General features: G+C 63.2%; 1 pseudogene; it reads right to left on the bottom strand.

Annotated features, from left to right (window-relative positions):
* Positions 1 to 234: 234 nt before the first annotated feature.
* LOC129138964 (tektin-4-like) lies at positions 235 to 3,697 on the bottom strand (annotated as a pseudogene).
* Positions 3,698 to 5,884: the final 2,187 nt, after the last annotated feature.

Raw genomic sequence — 5,884 nt, 5'->3', positions numbered from 1 at the left:
AGCCCTGCCTGCCAGGCCAGGACTCTTGGGGACCTCCCGGGCGGTCAATGCTCCCCAGACCACCTCCTGCCTCCATCATCCCCACAGCTCCTCCTGCTCAGTCATGGGTGTTGCAACACCCTGCGATCATACCCAGTGTCACCTGGTTTTACATAGGTTTACGGAGAGGTGACGCTTGCTTCTGGGGTCCTTTGGGATAAGTGGGACAGAGGAGAAAGGTGTTGAGGGCCCAGGTCAGGTGATGAGAGTGGGCACAGTGGTTTGCAGGAGCGGGAGCCATCTTCGGGGTTGAGGGTGCCCCATTTTGTGCAGGTGGTGCTGCAGCTTGTGCCGCGCGTCCTCCAGCTCCTCACAGCGGCGCCCGAAGGCCAGGTTCACGGCCTCACACTGGAGTCCCAGGTCCTCGGAGGTTTTGCGAAGGCTGCAGTCCACCAGCACCCACAGGTTGGCCGAGTCCAGGCGCTCGCGCTAGGCGCGGCACAGATTGTCCTGCGTGAACTTGGTCCAGGTCTCCGGGGTGGAGGCGCTGCGCGGTGGGAGACAGCCAGGGGAGGGTCGGGAGGCTCTGCCAAATGCTGGGGGCCCTGCCACGCCCCCATTCCCTGTCTGTGCCCCATGCTCCTGGAGGAACTGCATGGACTCCAATGCACCCCGTGCAGACCCACGAAGCCCAGTCCCCCAAGCTGCCTGCCTCCAAGTGCCCCCCGCCCACAACTCCCCTGAGTCCTCCCACACCCTACCCACCTCGGGCACTTAGTCCCCTCCTGCCCCCGCAACCCCGTTCCCAGCACCGCTGCCCCCGAGGCCCCCTCTGCAGCACCTCCGTCCCCCGCAGCCTCCCTTCCCTAGTACCCAGCGCCCGCGTCCGCTTCTCGCACCCAGGAGTTTGCCGAGCTCAAGTGGGCGGTGGTCGCGCTCCCTCTGCTGGCCTTGGGTGGAAATGCAATCCTGCCGGCGCCTGGGGCTGACCCCACCCCACCCTGTCCTGTCTACGGGCAACCAGGCTGTGCACGCGCTGGGCACTTGAGGAGGTCTTGCTCGCTTACTCATGCCAGGGGCAGACAGTTGCCCAAGTGCCCTCGGGGGCGAGGGCCTCTGGGCCAGGCTGTGGGAAGGAGCCCCGCTGGGGCCCCCAGGCAGAGGGAGGCGAGACCACAGCCAGGGCAAGCGCGGGGGCAGAGCTGGCCCCCACCCTCTTGGAAGGTGGTGGAGTGCCAGATGAGTCTACACCTCGGTGCTCTGGCTGTGGTGGCGCCCGCAGGTCTTGTCGAGGTTGTAGGCCTCCACCTTGTCCGACCAGTGCATCTTGCAGATCTCCGTGTGCTCCCGGTTCAGTCTGGGGCGGGGTGGGGCAGGGCATTGGTGTGTGGCCAGGGAGGGCCCCGCCGGGGACCCTCCATGCTGCAGGCTAGGCCTTCATGCCCGCTTCAGGAGGGAGCTCTGGGCCGGCTGTCCTCGTGCTCAGCAGTGACCAAGAGCTGCCGCCCATGCTGGGAGGCTGCAGATCAGTTGTGGCACTGGGCTTTGGCCACTCAAACTCAGGCTGGACCGGAACCTCCCCCACCCAGCCCTGTGCTCCCACTGTGACCTGGGACAGCCCCTGCCGGCTGTGAGCTTCAGGGTCCTGTCGTTCAATGCCTTGCCCCAGGACCAGCCGTGGGTGGGGTCAGGAGTCATCCCTTGGGCAGCCCTCGACCCACCGGATCTGGCTCACTGCTTGCACGATGGCTCTCTTCAGCAGCTCCTGAATGTTCCGGATGAGCTCAGCTTCCTGAGGGAGGAGACGCCCTGAGCACCAGAGCCGGTCCTTGGTGAGGATCCCAGGAGGCCCAGCTGCTGCAGGCCTTGGTCTACACCTGAGCAACCAGAAGGAGTTGAATGCCGGGCCTGAGCTCTGACTGTGCAAGTTCTGCTCTCTCACTGGGTTTATCCTGGGCTTTTGGGCATTCTCCTTGGTGCATTGTAAGTGGGGTGTTTTCCTCCAGGGCCTTCTATGGGCTGCTGGGAAGGTCCCTCAGCGGCAGTTCCCACGCCCCAGGCCTCAAGAGCCATCACTGCTGCTCACTCACTGCACCCAGGAACGTTGGCCTGCCCCTGGCCTCTGGACAGCCCCTGAGGACCCTAACTCTGGGGGCCCAGATGCCCGCCCAGGCTGCCCCTCAGGGTTCTGTGTTGGGAAAGACCATCCTCACACCAAGAACAGGAGGAAGACCCTGTGTTTCTTCTTACTGCCTGGCCAGTTTAATTTTCTGTGTGTAGGAACAAGCCTTTTTTCCCTGTGATTGGGGTCTTTGCCTGGACCACCAGCTACCTCCTTGTGTGCCAGGGCCCGAGTCCTGCACCCCTCTGTCCCTGGGTTTTCCTCTTCCTGCGCTGTCAGTGTCTCCGTCACTTCGCAGGCACCCTTGTTGCAGGCAGAGGGTTTGTGGGAGCTGCAGCAGTTCTTGAGGCACTGAGAGGGTGCAGGGGGATAGGCCTGCAGAAGGGGAAGGGAGGGAGGAGGGAAGGCATGAGGGGAGGGAGGGACTCAAGGGTTCTTGCCTGAGTTTGGGGGTATGGCAGGAGACCAGCTGCCTCCACCCCACATCTTTCACAAATGTCTACAGGCCTTTAGTGGTTCTCATGGAGGCCCCAGGCTCTGAGAGCTCAGGGAATTCTCCAGAGCCAGCATCAGGGCCAGGACTGAGTTACTCTCTCACCCTATGGGGTTGCCCCATAGACAAGCTGGGCTGGATTAGGAAGTTACAGGTGACATGGAGAAGGGGACCTGTGGGTGCAGATCTTCGTGTCCCCGGCTCTGTATAGGATGAATGGGAGCAGTAGATCCCAGCCTATCCCACCCTACCTGTCCACACCCGCAGTGCTGGCCCAGACCTGGGTTTCCACCTTGGGAGCAACTGTCCCAACCAGGGAGCATCTCTGGGGAGCCCAGGGTCAGGATGACTATGCCAGGACTCAAAGGGATTGGAGGACGAGAGGAGAAACAGCTGCTTGGAAGTCAGGGGCCTTCTGGGGCAAAACTGCCTCCTGTCACTAAGGGGCCAGATTTCGGGACTCAGGGGTCTCACGCACAGAGGGCTGGTCTCCCGTGTGCTTGCAGCAGCACGTGGCTTGTCCACATGAACTGCCGGGGGCTCCTCCTCTCTGTGCCCACAAGTCCTGGCCACCCAAGGCTGCTGGCACCTTCAGCAGCTCCGTCTCCACATGGTCACGCACGAGGTTGGCGTGCTGGTGGCGCTGGCTGCACTGCATGTTGTCAGTGGCGATGGAGAAGGGCACCTCCATGGCATCCAGGGCGCGCTCCAGCCGTTTCTTCTGGGCCAGCAGCAGGTCGGTCTCCGCAGCCAGCGCCTCCACCTCGCGCTGCAGCTCCGACTTCCAGCTGTGCGTGTCCTGCAGTCGCTCGCCCACTCTGCACGTGGAGTCTTGCTGTGTCGGCTGCGTCAGCGCCTGGGTCTCTGCGGCCAGCTGATGGCTCTCATGCCCCTGCAGCTCCTGCTCTGCTGGTTGCAGTCGGCGAAGGCCTGGTGGTAGCGAGCATAGCAGTTCTGGAACCACACCTCCAGCCGGTGGTGGCCAGGCCGGAGGACGTGTAGGCGCCCGTGTTGCGGGCCACGTCATACTCTTTGCAGGGCAGCTCGCAGGGTGGCACTTTCTGCGGGGCCGGCTCTGGTAGGAGCACATCCGTCTGCACCATGGTGTCTGCCGCCCACCAGGACCAGGGGAGTGAGGAGTGTGTGTGGTCAGCTTGCTGCGGTCAGCCCAGTGCAGTCATCGGTCGGCTCCAACGGCTCAGTCCCAGAGCAGGACGCGGCTCCCAGTCGCTTGGGTGACGCAGTAAACCAAGAGCTTCCTGTTGCCAAGAAACGGGATCTCTTCTCCAGTGGCTAGGGGAGGGGTCATCCAGGGCGGTGGGCAGAATTGCCCTCTTAAAGGGCCAGGCAGCCCCAGCCCCACCTCGGGGCAATCAACAGTGGCCAAGGGTTCCTGTCACTTAGAGGATCCCAGGGCCAGCCCGTCTCCAGCCTCTGTGTCCCACCCTTAGGGATCAGGGTGTGGGTGGGGACCTACTGCCCTGGCCCCTTCGTTGATTCATCCATTTGTTCCTGGTTTGCTCTCTGATCCTGTCCTGTGCGGAGCTCCGTGCTCAGGGTGAACAAGACAGAGGAGGCTCTGCCCACCTGCTCCCTCAGGGCAGAGGGCTGTGGTTGTTGTGTGGGTGTTGGGTGTGCTGAGTGATAGTGTTACTTGATGCCGTACAGGTGGCTGCTCTCCCTGCCCTCCTGGCCCCAACAGCAGCCTGGTAGCACAGGGAGGGTCCCAGGCCAGGCACCCTCAGGGGCAGTCTGAGGCAGTTCCTGCAGGGACTCCGCTCCATTTTCTCCTGGACCTAGTGCCTGAGAGCCAGGCCCTGGCCTCTGGCCTTCTCCTCCCAAGTCCCAGCCAGGGTCCCCTCAGGCTGGGCACAGTGGGGAGGGAGGGAGTCTGAGTGTGCTTTTCCCTGGGGAGTTGAATTCAGCCTCTGGGTAAGTGTCCAGAGTCAGATGCCCAAATCTGCCCCACAGGGCGGAGGCAGGCTCTGTGCTGCGGAGGCTGCCCTGAAAGCCACCCAGGGCCATGCTGCCTGGTGGAGACTGGATGGGCAGTAAGCGCCCCAGGACACATCAGCCTCCCCCAAACCTGGGGCGAGGGGAGCCCCAGCCTAGGCGCGATTCCCCACGCAGCCAGCGGAGGGCGGCTTTGGTCTGGCGGTGAGAAGCCTGTGGCTCCTGGCTCGTCCTCCCCTCCGCCTGCCTGGTGCATGCACTCCTGGGGACCCCAGCCCCTCCAGCCTCCTCTTCCCTGAGAACCCCGCACCAGAAAGTCCTCGCTAGGAAGTCCATGCCCTTCCTACAGCACAGGCCACTGGGCCCCTGTTCCTTCCACCTTCACCTCCTCTCCCACCACAGCCCACACCCTCACTCCAGCCACAGGAGCCGGGGCTCCTCCTGGGCCATTCCCACCACCCCGCCCAGGTCTCTCCAGCACCACCATGTGCCGGCCAGTGCCCTCCTCCTGGACCTGACCTCCCCCGGTCCTGACCTCTCCCGCGGCCAGAACCCTCAGTCCATGCTGCTGTCACCACGGTGTGCCTGGCCTGACACAGCCTCCTGATGGGGCTTTGAGGACAGCAGCCGGGAGACTTACCCCAACCCAGGCCGAGCCAGAACCTATTGCAGGTGGCCTGGGAACCTCTTCTCACTGTCCGTCAAGATTGGGAGGTCAGGGGACCTTCAGGGACTGGTGTGGTCTGAGAAACATCCTTGAGCCTCGCCATGACTCAGTTTCCCCAGATGGCAGCAGGCTGGAGCCCACGCAGGGCAGGATGCCAGGCTCCACCTTTTGTCTGGAACCTGCATTCACTGGGCACCTCTCTGTAGGCATAGCAGAGCAGAGCTGCCTGTTTCTGTCCCTGATCTGCAGCCCCAGGAGCCCGAGAGACCACCTAAGCCAAGGAGAAGGCCTCTGGGCCAGAGCCCAGCTCTGCGAAGTGGGAGACCTCTCAGCCTCCACTTCCAGGGGCCCTGAAGTCATTGGCAGGGGGTGCTGCCTACTTGGGGCTCCCAGACTAAGGGAACACATTCACCTGGTGACCGCAATAGGCCCTGCAGGCTGAGGCACAGGATCTGACCAAGGACGCATCAGAGTTAGGGGACTGGGCCCTGACTCCTGCCAGCTGCAAACTCCCAAAGCCCCCAGCCCTCTCATGGGGTGAAGACACCCTGAAGGACACTCCACTGTGCTCCCACCTCTGGGTTCTGCCAGCCAGAGAGTGGGACTCTCAGGCCACGTGTGTCTTGCTGGATCTCAGCTTCAGGGACCCAGGGTGCTGTCAGCTGTCTGA

This window comes from Pan troglodytes, chromosome 14, assembly GCF_028858775.2.
Source record: "Pan troglodytes isolate AG18354 chromosome 14, NHGRI_mPanTro3-v2.0_pri, whole genome shotgun sequence".
Lineage (NCBI taxonomy): Eukaryota > Metazoa > Chordata > Mammalia > Primates > Hominidae > Pan > Pan troglodytes.
Note: the sequence above shows the minus strand (reverse complement) of the source record. Positions and strands in the feature narration are given on the sequence as shown.